Source organism: Pseudorca crassidens, chromosome 16, assembly GCF_039906515.1.
Source record: "Pseudorca crassidens isolate mPseCra1 chromosome 16, mPseCra1.hap1, whole genome shotgun sequence".
NCBI lineage: Eukaryota > Metazoa > Chordata > Mammalia > Artiodactyla > Delphinidae > Pseudorca > Pseudorca crassidens.
Genome location: NC_090311.1, coordinates 6,096,684 through 6,115,364, shown reverse-complemented (window position 1 = coordinate 6,115,364; position 18,681 = coordinate 6,096,684). Strand labels below are relative to the sequence as shown.

General features: G+C 41.9%; 1 protein-coding gene across 2 annotated transcripts in view; it reads right to left on the bottom strand.

The window, feature by feature from the left end:
- ADAM12 (ADAM metallopeptidase domain 12) overlaps window positions 1-18,681 on the bottom strand; it is a 395,851-nt gene that overhangs the window by 333,265 nt on the left and 43,905 nt on the right. The window lies entirely within an intron of this gene.

Genomic DNA, 18,681 nt, shown 5'->3' with positions numbered 1-18,681 from the left:
CCAGCGAATCAGTTCAACACAATGCCAACTCTGCTCTCTGTACTCATGGAGGCTAATTTTATGTACTTATGGGAGTGATTCTATAGACAAAATTAATTTGTCAAGTTCAGACTGACTAGACTGGTTCACGGAAAAAAAAAAAAAATCAAGTCGTTCTACCAACTATTATGTGATCTTGTTTCCTGGGGTACTGTCAAACCAGCTAATATACTGACCCAGGTCCAGTGTAGCCCCATTTCCATAAACAATCCTAATGGAAAGGGTAACATTTTTCTCCTCCGGGGAGTGTACTGCTTTCTTAACAAATACGGTAATTTCTCCGGGCTAGCTCCCCTATGAGGTCACCCTCCTGCTATTCGGTGCGACCACAGTCCATCCCTCAAGGTAAAGGACAGGAGCTGATTCCTCACATGTTATTCCCATTTCTTCAACCAGGACTCATAATTTTCAGACCTGAGTCACAACACCACAGTTTCAAGTTACTAAAGAGTTCGCATTTTTGGGCACAAATGGTATTGAAATTTTAATCCTAGACATTTTACAGGTCCCCAAATACTTTTAAATCCACACCATTTCATCCTCCTCCGTGTGGAGGCCTGCAGCTCTATTCAGGTCACAAAAGGATGACCACTTGAGTATTAACTGTCTGACACAGCCTCTCTGGAAAATTCTCAAGCTGGTCACGAAGCATTTAAAACTCTCAGTTGTTGAGCGCCAAGGGACCGAGGATGAACCGAAAGTTGGGACTATGGCCAGTGGCAGAGGGGATGAGCTGGGGCCGTCGGCCACATGGGGCACTAGAGGGAGGGAGAGGACCATGGGCCCGGGGAGCAAGGAGAGCAGGGCTTGTGGTCTCAGGGCTGGGATGAGCTGAGTTTTCAGGGATGAACCTGTGTTGGAGAGATGAGGGTTCCAGCCGTGCAAGCGGAGGGGGCTGGCTCCAGGTGGTGACATCTGTGGACATCAGTGGAGGGCAGGATGGAGGAAAGAATGGCTGTCTGCATGGAATTCATCAGAAGTCTTTCCTGGCTGCAGAGGGGGCAGTCACTGATCGCACAGAGACCTTGAATAAATGAACTTCATCCAGTGGCTTGAGTTCATGCCCTTCAATGTGCTCCAAGATGGTGCAGAGTCGTTACAAGCATGGGTTTTGGAGTAAGACACACCCCAGCATCACTACCAACCCGACCACGTATTAGCCATCAGTCCTGGTCCAGTCGTTGGCCCACTTATCTGTTTGTTCATTCATTCACTCACTCACTCATTCACCAACTATCTATTAAGTGCTCGCCTTATGATGGGCCCTCTAGACCTGATGTCTTCCATTCAAAAATCCCATTCTTCCTGCTTCAGCCCAGGACACCCTCTTGTCACCTGGAGCCAGCCCCCTCTGCCTACACTGTGGAGACCCTCGTCTCTTAAATACAGCTTCGTCCCAGCACACTTGGTTCTCTCCATCCTGTATATCTAAGAGAGGGACACACATCAAGCTGCCCTCGTGACCTGTATTATTATATTGGGAGAGAGACGGCTGAATGAATAAGACCATTTCAGAGAGTAACCAGGACCCTGAAACAACAGGGCTACATGCTGTCCTTGTAACTCTTCTGTAAATCTAAAATGATTTCGAAATAAAATTTAATGAGAAAAACAAGGTGGTGGTAGAGTGGGGGGGTGGCTACTTCTGATGCACAGGGAGGAAAGACCTTTATTTGTTGGGATGGGAAGCATAGAAATGAGACGTGAAGATGAGAACCTTCCAGCCCCATCCAGAGCCGCGGAAAGAACACGTCAGCAGATGGTCAGCAAGTGCGTTCCTTTTCCATAAAACGAGGCAAAGGGCGGGGAGGCCCGAGGTAGGTCATACACAGGAAGCGTGAAGAACACCAACTGGTTTTATCGGCATTGCTCTCTAAGCTTTGCCAAGCCCCGGGTCTCTTACTCAGGACCCTCAGTGGGATTCCCATGTTGGAATTTACTGAAACAATGTGAGTTCCGATTCAGTTACACAGCTCCTGCAGAGCAGGACTAAGTGCAATTAACTGAACTTATCTTGAAAGAGTGCTGGTGTGTTGTTTGAATTGGATTAAGAAGGCTTTGAAATACCCACAATTATGGGGTGAAAACGGCAGATCCGTCTGAACTTTCCCCTCAGCCAGTGAAAACCATGCCACGTGCCAAGAGTTACCCTGGCTGACATGTTAATCTTCTGAAAAGTCAGGTAAAACTGTTCAGAAAGTGACTGCAAACATTTTCAGATTTCCTCTACATAAACAAACCAATTTGATTATAAGCTACTCCTGGCAGTTCTGTTAGCTTAAGTTTCCAATGCAAGTAGGTTGTTAAATTGAGTACTTAATCGCAAATCCAATTGCCCAAGGCCCGTTAAACCTAAAACCGGAGTTCTGGATCACCCACCACCCGGCCGCAGAAGACGCCACGGTTTTCATGGCTATTCCGGCCGCAATGCTCGAAGGCATGGAAGATTATCACCCAGGCCTCAGCGACCTAGAGAAAATGTCTTCACATTTAATAGGACTCATTCAGAAGCTGCCTGTCTCAGCAGAAAGAGATGCGGCCATGAAATCCAGGTCTCTTGGTTGCCTCTGCCAGTCGGGGAACCAGGAGAGGCAGCAAGGCCACATCCTTGACTTGGGGGAAGCTGGGCAGGGCGCCTTCATGGGGTTTCCTATTCGATAATCAAACTGAAGCTGCATGAGCCAAATATAAAGAACGTTCTTAGTCCCCTGGACCTTTATCCTCCAAGACTCCTAGGAGCAGAGAAAGACAGTTACTCACTCTCCTAAAGGCAAAATGTTCCAACCACTGAACATTTCCCTTTTCACCTACATATTCCAACGTCTTAATCAAAAGAAGTCCTTCAGGGCTGATTTTTTTTTCCCCCTCTAAGAGGCTTTATTTTCTAAATATCCCAAGGAGAATTGAGAGGCAGACTCTGCCAGCACTTGGGGAATGTTGTGCAACCTTTTAAAGAAATTGAATAACTATACTATTTGCTGAGTACAGTATTTATGGTCTATCTACATGGATAATGAAGCCATCTCTCGGCTTTTTTAATGGTTGCACAATATCCCCCCAGCAGTATATGGAGTCAGAAGACGGTTTCTTTTGAGCTTTGCTTATGTATTTATACACTGGTATTTCTTTTAGATGATGCAAATAAAAATTTTATTTGTGCTGCATGGATAGACAGAATAAATTATACACAGCTGTGAGATATCAGAATGCATTTTATGGAGTGATCTTGTTGACAAACCATAAAAGCAGGCCTCACATTCAAGCCCTGGAAACCCAGGGGAAAAAATATGACCTTAGAAAATATACAGTTTGCACACATTTTGTTTTTCCAAATATTTGGGCATCAACAAAACTCAGTTGACTAAATAAAAAATGTGAATGTGAATAGCTTATCTGGAGGAGGAACTTCCAGCTTTCTGTCTGTTGAGTAACCAGATACATGACTTGGCCTTTTGATAAAATGGCCAGTTTGCTTCAGTCTCATGGTGGAAAAAAAGCATATTCGAATATTTGGGTTCCTACCACAATTCTCGTCTGTGACAATCAGCTCTGCTTTCCCATGAGGGATGTGTGTGCCTTCTTTGCTTGTCTGAGTTTGTCATCTTCAGACCTGATTATGCCTGCTGAAAAGGGAAGTTATAGACCCAGTTCCTTAGGCAGGAATCTTTACAGCCATGGCTTTTAAGGTCTTAGAAAAGCCAGCAATGAAGACACCCCCAAAAGTGACTTCAGATCTCCCCTCCGTGTGAATCACCCAGAGCCTAGCTGCGCATGGAAGTCTTGCCTCGTTTCTGCTCCGGCCAAGCCCCCTTGGCCTAGCTTACTAAGGGAGGTCCGGACCACCCTAATGCCCACCTAAGGGCTTCAGCTCATCAGAGGTGAAGATGGACACGGAGTTCTGCGATCATGAACAATGAACACCTTGGAGCCACAAGACTTGGCTCTGGTCTTGACTCCTCTTTGATTTATTGCCCTCAGTCAAAGTGTGCATCTGAGGTTCTGCCCTTTATAAAATGGGGACCATGTTCTCTCCCCCACTAATTCTCATAGGGTCAAGGAAGCTCAAATAAGTCAGTGTAGTCAAAGGGCTTTTGAAAAGCTTAATGCATAAGATCAGACTAGGATGTCAGAATCCAAGTTTCCAGACTCCTAGACAGTGGTTCTCCAACCAAACCATGCTAATAGTGTGAAGATGACAACTTCATATCCATCATTAGAAAATGTGGACATTTAGGTGCTTACTTCGTGGGTATCCATTCAATGGGCCACTGGGGTAACAACCTCTAATAAGATTACTAGTCAAGACAAAACTTAAAACATCATGCCTGGAATTCTGGCTTTAAAGGGAAATCACTATCAATCCCTACATGAACCTAAGAGAGGAGAATTAATCTGAGGTACCAAAAGTAGGATTAAGATAAATATTCCTGGGCTTCCCTGGTGGCAAAGTGGTTAAGAATCCACCTGCCAATGCAGGGGACATGGGTTTGTGCCCTGGTCAGGGAAGATCCCACGTGCTGTGGAGCAACTAAGCCCATGCGCCACAACTAATGAGCCTGCACTCTAGAGCCCACAAGCCACAACTACTGAGCCCCCGTGCCACAACTAGTGAAGCCCGCATGCCTAGAGCCCGTGCTCCCCAACAAGAGAAGCCACCGCAATGAGAAGCCCACGTGCTGCAACGAAGAGTAGCCCCCGCTCACCGCAACTAGAGAAAAGCCCGTGCGCAGCAACAAAGACCCAATGCAGCCAAAAATAAATTAATTAATTAATTAATTTTAAAAAAGATAAATATTCCTTAGAAAATCTAGCTGGGGGGAAAAAATTGAGGCAACCAATATGAACTGCAAAAGAATCTGGGGACAAGGCCCTGGTAATGCATAAAGCACTTTTATTAGCTCCGAATATCTGAGAGCTAAAGAAAATCTTATAAAATTGACTGAGCAGCATCTTGGTTCAGAGAAAAATGGTGGCAACATTCCCATAAAGGACAAATATATCTCCTTGGTTCAGATTCCTATCTATAGTCCTTTCCAAATAACAACGTCAATCTCTCGTCTCATCTGCAGACTCCATGGGTGATAATTAGGGATGTGATTTTTATTTTTAATTTTTTAAAATGTTAATTTAATTTAATTTTTTTCTTTATTTTTGGCTGCGTTGGGTCTTCGTTGCTGTGCACGAGTTTTCTCTAGTTGTGGCGAGAGGTGGCTACTCTTCATTGCGGTGCACGGGCTTCTCATTGCAGTGGCTTCTCTTGTTGTGGAGCGTGGGCTCTAGGCACACGGGCTTCAGTAGCTGTGGCACGTGGGCTCAGTAGTTGTGGCTCACGGGCTCTAGAGCGCAGGCTCAGTAGTTGTGGCACACGGGCTTAGGTGCTCCGCGGCATGTGAGATCTTCCCAGACCAGGGCTCGAACCCATGTCCCCTGCAGTGGCAGGCGGATTCTTAACCACTGTGCCACCAGGGAAGCCTGGGGGATGTGATTTTTAAATGGTATAGCTCGAGGATGTTTAAAAAGAACCATGGCAAAAGTTAATCTAAAAAAGAGTAAGTCTACAGTGGAAAAACCTGAAAAACACTATGTCACCCAGATGATAAAGGTCAACGTCAACAACTGTAGTCCTGTTGTTGGGACGTACTCTTCAATAGGATATGATGAAAATGACGCTTTACCTCTGTGATCTTAATCCCTAAAAACCATAACCCCAATCTAATCTTGAGACAAATGCCAATACAGTGCATCCTACAATAGATTTGACCAGCACACCTCAAAACTATCAATGTCATCGAAATTGTCACAGCCAAGAGGAGCCTAAGGAGACATAATGACTAAACATATTGTGGAATCCTGCCTGGGACTGAGGAACAGAAAAAGGACATTGGGTAAAAAGTAAGGAGACTGGAATAAAGTATGAACTGTAGTTTAAAATATTATGTCAATATCGGTTCATTAATTGTAACAATTGTACAATACTCAGGTAAGATGTTAATAATAGGGGAAACTGGTTATGGGGTGTAGGGGAACTCTCTATATTGTCTTCTCCATTTTCCTGTAAATATAAAACTATCCTTTAAAATAAAGTCTATTAATAATCAGTTAAAGATCTAATCTATATCTTGCAAGAAGAATGTCATTCTAGAGCAATTCAGTATCAAAGGGCTCAGAGATGAATGGCTGTTATCGCTCATGGCTCCAAATACCAGCAAACTGGAGTCTTTACCCTTCATCTCTCTTCTAACATTGTTATTTGTTCAGATGGAGGAAAGATGCCGTGACTGCCGTCAAGTGAAAAGCATAAAGCAATTGACAAGGTTTCCTAGAGTATAAGAAGGCAGAGGTTATGTAAAAGTAGTTGAGCCTTAGGCAGTAGAAAGGCCCCTCTAAGTACCTCCAGGAAAGTCTACGGAACATAGAAACAAGTTGTTATAAAAACTGGATATTTTTTTTGGTTGTTGGCTACGAGGCTCTGAAATGGTACGGAAATTAAAAGTTGGTTTAGGAAGGTGACACCAAGTGACAGTCACATAACTACTTTGATAAAAGTATGTTGAAACAGAACCAGATTTGCTCAGACCTTAAGATTGTAATTATCTACACCGGAAGGCTGATTTATGAAGACACAGCCTCATATAAGGGAAGAAGCTACGGTATTTTGAGTCAGAAGAGGCACTGTGCATCCCCCCCACAGGCTACATGGACGCTCTTGGGCCAGTCTCCTGCCCTCCTTGATACGCAAATCCTTTACATGTCCAGGAAGGCCACCAACCAGTGTCCACCGCAGAGGGCTGGCAAGAGAACCAAGTGACATCGTGGACGCAAAGCATAGGTGGCTGCCATTTAGATTAGTTTTAGTTTTTGTTTTTTTTAATCAGTCTTTGGAAATGAAGACACCAAAATGCTCTTGCAGGTTTCCTTCTGAGCGTTAGGGCTATGAATTCATTGTGTTTCTTCTTTATGTTTGCGTGTAACTCTGATTTTTCTATAATCAGACATATTACTTTTATGATGGATAAAAAATTTTAAAAATCAATCATTTGGACTCATGATGACAAATCAACTGATTTATGACGTTTTACTTTCTTACCAGCTTTCCTGGCATCACAGATGCACAGCCCTGGGCACTTCTGAGGACACAGCCCATTTGGAAATAAGAGCAATCAAGTACTATGGAACAATTACAATTTTCAAACGATATTTTATACGTCATTTCAAAATTCAAAGAAAGCTAGTTATTTCTTCCCATAAATGTTTCCAATGGATTAATATTCCAAGCACAAGTTGTCTCTACTACACATAAAAATAATTTTTCATGTCTCAAGTGTCTTCTATCTGTGGGAAGCAAGGTCACTTACAACATTAACTTACATTTTTATATTCCTTTGCTGGTCAGTGGAAGCTAATGCAAGTCCTATTTTATGAATGGTGAAACCGAACTACGAAGTTATATAGGTTATTTCTAATGTTTCCCAATAAGAAATGGCAGAATTAATGACAAAACCCAAGGCCTTTGCATTTCAAATGCAGTCATTCACTTTGTCCTTCATCACAGGGACAAAGACGTGCTGCAGGAATTCATCTGTAATATTTCCGGGGGTGGAGGACAGGGGTCAGAATTTTCCAAAATTGACTTTGCAAGAAATAAGGTAAGGGAAAAATGGAACCAATTATTATAATCTTACCCCAGGAGCAAATTTTGGAAGTGAACAGCAAAAGGACAAAAACAGAAACTTGTTTACCCCATTCACTACTGTAAACCTACTAGATGGAATTAGACAATGAGAGAGCAGCCCTTTAGCATCTATGCTAAAGACCCCGTGCCATCTAAGGGCACTAATATCCTCGTTGCCCCACTGTCGTCATCGACCACCTCCTGCTGGAATATACTCCCAACTCAGCAGCACTTAGTGACTCTGGTTTTCTTTCTTTTTTTTTTTTACATCTTTATTGGAGTATAACTGCTTTACAGTGGTGTGTTAGTTTCTGCTTTACAACAAAGTGAATCAGTTATACATATACATATGTTCCCATATCTCTTCCCTCTTGCGTCTCCCTCCCTCCCACCCTCCCTATCCCACTTCTTCAACCAGGGCTCGCTTCTCCACTCATACTCCTTTCCCCTGCCTCCCTTCCTCCTGGGGGGACTTGAACACCTCCCAAGTCTCAGCTCTTGGAACTGATCTTCCCTCCCTACTCTTACTGTCCCTGAGAGAACTCATTAATTTTTAAACTGATGTTGCCCAAATCAATATTTTTCCATCTGGCCAATACATCCAAGCGCAGTCTGTATTACAATATCTGCTGGACACCAATTTCAATGTCTTGTCACCGTCGTCACCTCAAACTCAACCAAATGTTTCCCTCCATCCCCCAATTAGAAAACAAAACATTTTCCATCCTACATGTCTTTCCAGAGCCAGCACCATTCACCACCACTCCTTAAGTCATGTGGCTGGGCGACATCTTGGGCATGGTCTTTTTTTTTAATCGCCCACATTCAACAACTCCAGTTGGGTATTTTGTGCTTTGATTTTGCTTCCTTCTGTTTCCTAAAAACTCTACTTTCTAGCTGAACCCTTCTTTGTAGCCTCATCACCTACAGGCTCCCCGTCCTCCAATCTTAAAGGAGAGGATACATTTGATAAGAACAAAAGTCTACAGCAAGGTTTTCCATCAAGAGAACGTGAACACAAATGCCATAAGGCAGTAGAGAGCTTAGCGTGCTCTAGAGCAGAAAGGGTCAGTATGGCTAAAATGGAGTGAGGAATGGGATGGACGGAGGTATGAGCAGAAGTATAGAGGGTAGACGAGGCCTAGAGCATGCTGGGCCCGCTAAGACAGTGCTTGGATTTTATCTGAGTACAGTTGAAAGGCATCATAGGATTTTATGCAGCGTAAATCTAATTCAGTTTGGAAGAATTCTCTGCCTGAGAATGGAGTGTGTGAAGACTGGAGAAGAATGGATAGATGAGAACTATTCATAGGGCAAAATGCAATGTTGAGCACAGATTCCATAACTAATAAACATTTCTAGATTACAGTGGTGAACACGAGTTAAGCAAGTGCTATGCACCAAACCGCATTCTAATCTTTTATAAATTTCACCTGTTTAAACTTCACAACAGCCCTAGGATGTTTTTCCCCACTTAGTAGATGAAGAAACTGAGGCACAGAGAAGTTAGGAAACTCACCCATGTCCAAAAAACTGTGAAGCCAGGAAGTGAACCCAGACAGCCAAGTTCAAGGATCTATGCTCCAGCCACATCATACGATAAACAAACAATCACTCTGGTCAGGAAACACTCGGAATAAAATTCACATTCCTTCCTGAGTCCTATGAGTTCTGGAACCTCATGCCCTGAGAGCTCCATCTTGCCACCTGTGCTGTGACTACACTGACCACCCTTCTGACCCTTCATATGTCCAGCTATGTCCTACCTCATTGTCCTTTGCATTTGCTGTTCCCTCTCCTGAGAAGACCCTACTCTCAAACCTCTGCTCGCCCGCAAATCTCATGATTTATGTCTCAGCTCAAACACCTCAGACGGGCTGCCCTAATTCATACCCTTCCTTCCACCCGAAGCTTCTCTCCAGCCCATCATCCTATTTTGTTCCTTTTATAGCACTTACCGGCATCCAAATTTGTTTATTTCCCCTTTTGTTTCCTCCACCCCACCCCCAAATCTAAAATGGCAAGTGATAGGGGCCTTATTTGTCTAATTTACTGCTATGTCCTCATATGCAGACATGTACCAATTTAATGAATTATTACCAAACAAAGTAAAAGTTCACATGACCTTGGGATCATGACAATACCAGGCAGGGGTCCTGAGGCATGGTTCTCATCATGGAGGTTCTGACGGGTGACTGACCTTTAGCTCACCCAGAAACGTCTGGCTCCTTACAGGTTGATGCACAGAACCAAAGCCACATGAGCCTTATTTATAAGCCAGAATTCCAACTTACTTATTTTTAATGAAACGGAACTGGCAAGTCAACCAGAATCCTCATCTAAAGCATTTTGCTCATTATCTTCCCGGCAGGAAACCTTCCTTGAAAAGCTAAATTAAGATCAGAACAGAGAACTAAGGGACTAGAATAGAAACTGTCATCACGGAAGCCTGACACTTCCTTCTCTACTCGAAATGTGTACCTGCCATGCTAACCAAGGGAGCACTAAATCCCAGCAAGAACGCAGCTGCACACCAAGAGTATGAGTGCAGGCTGATTATTGGGACTTGAATGCCTTTTCTACAGACTTGGTGAGTTTTTGAAGGCTGGTTCTGCAACACTTACGAACTCACAATGTGCTTGACCCTCATACCACCATTTAGAAACACTTCACTTTCTTTATGAGAAAAATGCTCTAAGTTTTCACTCGGGGAAGAGCTTATAGACCTAAACCCCATGTGTGTTTATGAGAAAATATATTCAGAATTCCACAATACAATACCATGGCCATATCCGCTACCTCCTGCCCCTGCTTCAGGAACTTCCCCTTCTCCACTTCTCCACCTGCTGGGAACTCAATTGTAGGGAGACTGTGGCTTGGGCCGGATGGTGGGGAGGAACAGGGCAAGAGACAAAGTCTTGGACTTGAAGGAGAGTGAGGATGGAGGTTGCTAAGTTAGGGAACACCTGCCTAAGTCATAATGACCAAGGGGAAGGAAAGTGTGGCTATCAGGAGGCAGGTGCCGATACGATTTTTATGACTTGAATTTTCTAGTTATTAACTTTGCCCACTGAATTCGGGGGGCCCTAATTTAAATAGTCAAACAGGACACCCCAAATGACCATGACATAGGATTGGAGTCCTGAGCTCAGAGAAGTTTTAGCTCTATGTGATTTGACAAATATTGACTAGGCTTCGAGAATGAGCTAGGATAGTGTTTAACAATTTTGATTAGAAATACTTTTGTTCTCAGTTTGTTGAAACTGATCAAGGTGCTTACCTGTCTTTAAGTTTTTGCTTCACCTCACACAGATAAATTCAAAAAAGTAAAGAAAACTGTTCAGCTTAAGAATTTTCCAGGATTGGTTCAAGATGGCAGAGTAGAAGGACGTGTGCTCACTCCCTCTTGCGAGAGCACTGGAATCACAACTAACTGCTGAACAAACATCAACAGGAAGACACTGGAACTCACCAAAAAAAGATACTCCGCATCCAAAGACAAAGGAGAAGCCACAATGAGATGGTAGGAGGCGCGCAATCACAATAAAATCAAATCCCATAACCGCTGGGTGGGTGACTCACCAACTGGAGAACACTTATACCCCAGAAGTCCACCCCCTGGAGTGAAGGTTCTGAGCCCCACGTCAGACTTTCCAATCTGGGGGTCCGGCAATGGGAGGAGGAATTCCTAGGGAATCAGACTTTGAAGGCTAGCGGGATTTGACTGCAGGACTTCGACAGGACTGGGGGAAACAGAGACTCCACTCTTGGAGGGCACACACAAAGTAGTGTGCGCATCGGGACCCAGGCGAAGGAGCAGTGACCCCATGGGAGACTGAACCAGACCTACCTGCTGGTGTTGGAGGGTCTCCTGCAGAGGTGGGGGGGGGTGGCTCTGGCTCACTGTGGGGACAAGGACACTGGCAGCAGTTCTGGGAAGTACTCCTTGGCACAAGCCCTCCTGGAGTCCACCATCAGCTCCACCAAAGAGCCTGTAGGCTACAGTGCTGGGGTGCCTCAGGCCAAACAACCAACAGGGAGGGAACTCAGCCCCACCCATCAGCGGACAAGAGGATTAAAGTTTTTCTGAACTCTGCCCACCAGAGCAACACTCAGCTCTACCAACGATGAGTCCCTCCCATCAGGAAGCTTGCACAATCCTCTTCAGATAGACTCATCTACCAGAGGGCAGACAGCAGAAGCAAGAACTACAATCCTGCAGCCAGTGGAATGATAACCGCATTCACAGAAAAACAGACAAAATGAAAAAGGAGAGGACTATGTACCAGATGAAGGAACAAGGTAAAACCCCAGAAAAACAACTAAATGAACTGGAGATAGGCAACCTTCCAGAAAAAGGATTCAGAATAATGATACTGAAGATGATCCAGGACCTCAGAAAAAGAATGGAGGCTAAGATTGAGAAGATGCAAGAAAAGTTTAACAAAGACCTAGAAGAATTAAAGAACAAACACCTAGAAGAATTAAAGAACAAACAAACAGAGATGAACAATACAATAACTGAAATGAAAAATGCACTAGAAGGAATCAATAGCAGAATAACTGAGGTGAAAGAACAGATAACTGACCTGGAAGACAGAATGGTGGAATTCACTGCCACGGAACAGAGTAAAGAAATAAGAATGAAAAGAAATGAAGACAGCCTAAGAGACTTCTGGGACAACATTAAATGCAACAACATTCGCTTTATAGGGGTCCCAGAAGGAGGAGAGAGAGAGAAAGGACCTGTGAAAATATTTGAAGAGATTATAGTTGAGAACTTCCTTAACGTGGGAAAGGAAAGAGCCACCCAAGTCCAGGAAGCATAGACAGTCCCAGGCAGGATAAATCCAAGGAGAAACATGCTGAGACGCATAGTAATCAAACTGACAAAAGTTAAACACAAAGAAAAATTATTACAAGCCACAAGGGAAAAACGACAAATAACATACAAGGAAACTCCCATAAGGTTAACAGCTGATTTCTCAGCAGAAACTCTACAAGCCAGAAGGGAGTGGCACTATATATTTAAAGTCATGAAAGGGAAGAACCTCAACCAAGATTACTCTACCCGGCAAGGATCTCATTCAGATTCGACAGAGAAATCAAAACCTTTACAAACAAGTAAAAGCTAAGAGAATCCAGCACCACCAAACCAGCTCTACAACAAATGCTAAAGGAACTTCTCTAGGCGGGAAACACAAGACAATAAAAGGACCTACAAAAACAAACCCAAAACAATTAAGAAAATGGTAATAGGAACATATATATCGATAATTACCTTAAATGTGAATGGATTAAATGCTCCAACCAAAAGAAACAAGCTTGCTGAATGGATACAAAAACAAGACCCATATACGCTGTCTACAAGAGACCAACTTCAGGCCTAGGGACACATACAGACTGAAAGTGAGGAGATGGAAAAAGATATTTCATGCAAATGGAAATGAAAAGAAAGGTGGAATAGCAATACTCATATCATATAAAATAGACTTTAAAATAAAGAATGTTGCCAGAGACAAGGAAGGACACTACATAATGATCAAGGGATCAATCCAAGAAGAAGATATAACAACTGTAAATATTTATGCACCCAACATAGGAGCACCTCCATACATAAGGGAAATGCTAACAGCAATAAAAGAGGGAAACAACAGTAACACAGTAGTAGTGGGGGACTTTAATACCTCACTTACACCAATGGACAGATCATACAGATGGAAAATTAATAAGGAAACACAAGCTTTAAATGACACAATAGACCAGATAGATTTAATTGATATTTATAGGACATTCCATCTGAAAACAGCAGGTTACACTTTCTTTTCAAGTGCACACGGCACATTCTCCAGGACAGATCACATCTTGGGGCACAAATCAAGCCTCAGTAAATTTAAGAAAATCGAAATCATATCAAGCATCTCTTCCGACCACAATGCTATGAGATAAGAAATCAATTACAGGGGAAAAAAACCTGTAAAAAACACAAACACATGGAGGCTAAACAATACATTATTAAATAACCAAGAGATCACTGAAGAAATCAGAGGAAATCAAAAAATACCTAGAGACAAATGACAACGAAAACATGACAATTCAAAACCTATGGGATGCAGCAAAGGCAGTTCTAAGAGGGAAGGTTATAGCAATATAATCCTACCTCAAGAAACAAGAAAAATCACAAAGAAATAATCTAACCTTACACCTAAAGGAACTAGAGAAAGAAGAACAAACAAAACCCAAAGTTAGTAGAAGGGAAGAAATCATAAAGATCAGAGCAGAAATAAATGAAATAGAAACAAAGAAAACAATAGCAAAGATCAATAAAGCCAGAAGCTGGTTCTTTAAGGAGATAAACAAGACTGATAAACCTTTAGCCAGACTCATCAAGAAAAAGAGGGAGAGGACTCAAATTAATAAAATTAAAAATGAAAGAGGAGAAGTTACAATGGACACCACAGAAATAACAAAGTATCATAAGAGACTACTACAAGCAACTCTATGTCAATAAAATGGACAACCTGGAAGAAATGGACAAATTCTTAGAAAGGTATAACCTTCCACGACTGAAGAAACAGGAAGAAATAGAAAATATGAACAGATAATCACAAGCAATGAAAATGAAACTGTGATTAAAAATCTTCCAACAAACAAAAGTCCAGGACCAGATGGTTTCACAAGTGAATTCTATCAAACATTTAGAGAAGAGCTAAATCTCTAACCCATCCTTCTCAAACTCTTCCAAAAAACTGCAGAGGAAGGAACATTCCAAAACTCATACTATGAGGCCACCATCACCCTGATACCAAAACCAGACAAAGATACTACAGAAAAAGAAAATTACAAACCAATATCACTGATGCAAAAATCCTCAACAAAATACTAGCAAACAGAATCCAACAACACATTAAAAGGATCAGACAATAAATGCCACATACAATCAAGTGGCATTTATCCCATGGAGGCAAGGATTCTTCAATATATGCAAATCAATCAATGTGATACACCATAGCAACAAATTGAAGAATAAAAACCATATGATCATCTCAATAGATGCAGAAAAAGCTTTTAACAATATTCAACACCCATTTATGATAAAAGCTCTCCAGAAAGTGGGCATAGAGGGAACATACCTCAACATAGTAAAGGCCATATACGACAAACCCACAGCAAACATCATTCTCGATGGTGAAAACTGAAAGCATTTCCTCTAATATCAGGAACAAGACAAGGATGTCCACTCTTGCCACTATATTCAACATAGTTTCAGAAGTCCTAGCCATGGCAATCAGAGAAGAAAAAGAAATAAAAGGAATACAAATTGGAAAAGAAAAAGTAAAACTGTCACTGTTTGCAGATGACATGATACTATACACAGATAATCCTAAAGATGCCACCAGAAAACTACTAGAGCTAATCAATGAATTTCATGAAGTTGCAGGATACAGAATTAATGCACAGAAATCTCTTGCATTCCTATACACTAACAATGAAAGATCAGAAAGAGAAATTAAGGAAGCAATCCCATTCACAATTGCAACAAAAAGAATAAAATACCTAGGAATAAACCTACCTAAGGAGGTAAAAGAACTGTACTCAGAAAACTGTAAGACACTGATGAAAGATATCAGAGATGACACAAGCAGATGGAGAGATATACCATGTCCTTGGATTGGAAAAATCAATATTACGAAAATGACTACACTACCCAAAGCAACCTACATATTCAATGCAATCCCTATCAAATTACCAATGGCATTTTTCACAGAACTAGGACGAAACAATCTTAAAATTTGTATGGAGACACAAAAGGTCCCAAACAGCCAAAGCAATCTTGAGGGGAAAAAATGGAGCTGGAAGAGTCAGACTCCCTGACTTCAGACTATATTACAAAGCTACAGTAATCAAGACAATATGGTATTGTCACAAAGACACAAATATAGATCAATGGAACAGGATAGAAAGCCCACAGATAAACCCACACACCTATGGTCAACTAATCTATGACAAAGGAGGGAAGGATATACAATGGAGAAAAGACAGTCTCTTCAATAAGTGGTGCTGGGAAAACTGGGCAGCTACATGTAAAAGAATGAAATTAAAACACTACCTAACACTACACACAGAAATTAACTCAAAATGGATTAAAGACCTAAGGGTAAGACCAGACACTATAAAACTCTTAGAGGAAAACATAGGAAGAACACCCTTTGACATAAATCCCAGCAAAATCTTTTTTGACCCACCTCCTAGACTAATGGAAATAAAAACAAAAATAAACAAATGGGACCTAATGAAACTTCAAAGCTTTTGCACAGCAAAGGAAACTATAAATAAGATGAAAAGACAACCCTCAGAATGGGAGCAAATATTTGCAAATGCATCAACGGACAAAGGATTAGTCTCCAAAATATATAAACAGCTCATGAAGCTCAATATTAAAAAAACAAACAACCTAATCCAAAAATGGGCAGAAGACCTAAATAGACATTTCTCCAAAGAAGACATACAGATGGCCAACAGGCACATGAAAAGCTACTCAACATCACTAATTAATAGAGAAATGCAAATCAAAACTACAATGAGGTATCATCTCGCACCAGTTAGAATGGGCATCATCAGAAAATCTACAAACAACAAATGCTGGAGAGGGTGTGGAGAAAAGGGAATCCTTTGTACTGTTGGTGGGAATGTAAATTGATACAGCCACTATGGAGAACAGTATGGAGGTTCCTTATAAAAACTAAAAATAGAATTACCATATGACCCAGCAATCTCACTACTGGGCACGTACCCAGAGAAAACCATAATTCAAAAAGTCACATGCACCCCTATGTTCACTGCAGCACTATGTGCAATAGCCAGATCATGGAAGCAACCTAAATGCCCATCTACAGACGAATGGATAAAGATGTGGTACATATATACAATGGAACATTACTCAGCCATTAAAGGAAAGAAATTGGGTCATTTGTAGAGAGGTGGATGGATGTAGAGACTGTCATACAGAGTGAAATAAGTCAGAAATAGAAAAACAAATATCGTACCTTAATGCATATATGTAGAATGCAGAAAAATGGTACAGATGGATCGGTTTGCAAGGCAGAAATAGAGATACAGATGTAGAGGACAAATGTGGACACCAAGGGGAGAAAGGTGGGGGTGTGTGGTGGTGGTGGGATGAATTGGGAGATTGGGATTGACATGTATACACTAATATGTATAAAATGGATAACTAGTAAGAACCTGCTGTATAAAAAATAAATTAATTTAATTAAATTTAAAAAAAGAAGACATGCAGATAGCCATGAAAAGCACATGAAAAGATGCTGAACATCACTAATTATTAGAGAAATACAAATCAGAACTACAATGAGGAATCACCTCACAGCAGTCAGAATGGCCATCATCAAAAAATCTACAAATAATAAATGCTGGAGAGGGTGTGGAAAAAACGGAACCCTCCTACACTATTGGTGGGAATGTAAATTGGTACAGCCACTAGGGAGAACAGTGTGGAGGTTCCTTGAAAACGTAAAAATAGAGCTACCATATGATCCATCTGTCCCACTCCTGAGCATATATCCAGAGAAAACCATAATTTGAAGAGATACATGCACCCCTAATGTTCATTGCTGTACTATTTACAATATCCAGGACATGGAAGCAACCTAAATGTCCATCAATGATGAATGGATAAAGAAGATGTGGTATGTATACATAATGGAATATTACTTAGCCATTAAAAAGAACAAAATAATGCCATTTGCAGTGACGTGGATGGACCTAGAGATGGTCATACTGAGTGAAGTAAGTCAGATAGAGAAAGACAAATATCATATGATATCGCTTATATGCGAAATCTAAAAAAATGACACAAATGAACTTATTTGTAAGACAGAAATAGAGTCACAGATGTAGAAAACAAATTTATGGTTACCAAGGGGGGTGGATAAATTGGGGAATTGGGATTGACATATACACACTACTATATATAAAATAAATAACTAATAAGAACCTACTGTATAGCACAGGGAACTCTACTCAATACCCTGTAATGACCTATATTGGAAAATAATCTAAAAAAGAGTGGATATATGTATATGTATAACCGATTCACTCTGCTGTACAGCCGAAACTCCCACAACATTGTAAATCAACTATACTCCAATAAAAAAATTGATTAAAAAAATAAAAGAATTTTCCAGCAGTTTCCTCTCAGTAACACCCAGCTCTGTTCTGACCTATTCCTACAGACAAGAGAACTGGCCAATCCTTTGCTGGCCAACAAGTATCTTTTGAGAGCAGGTACATTGGTAGGCTGAGTGTGAGTGCCCTGGTTTAAAATTCACACGAAGGATGCATTCATTATTCTAAATGGACTTTCCATTCTCTGTAAAATTAGCACTGATATGTGCCGCCCTCAAGTGCTACCCTCGTGAGAGGGCTGCTGACGACACCGGGGGCTGGTCCTGCCTCTTCCTGTTTCAGCTTCTGGCCACACAGTATGGCACAGGTGACTCAGCAAGAGGGGGGTACAATTCTCTGTTGCTTCCCTGAACTGATGGGCGTGGTCGAGGGGGTAGGAAGTGGCCAGGGCTCCCTCCCACCCTTGCTGGATCTGAACTGTGACTGCTTCCCATTTATTCAACAATGACCAGGCCCTGGCAGGATGACGACTCAGTAGACAATTATTATGAAGAAAAAGCCCTCTAAAAAATATACGACCGGGCCTTCCCTGGTAGCACAGTGGTTGAGAGTCGGCCTGACGATGCAGGGGACACGGGTTCGTGCCCCAGTCCGGGAAGATCCCACATGCCGGGAAGCGGCTGGGCCCGTGAGCCATGGCCGTGAGCCTGCGCATCTGGAGCCTGTGCTCCGCAATGGGAGAGGCCACAACAGTGAGAGGCCTGCGTACTGCAAATAAAAAAAAAAAAAAATAACAAAAAAAAATAAATAAATAAAAAATA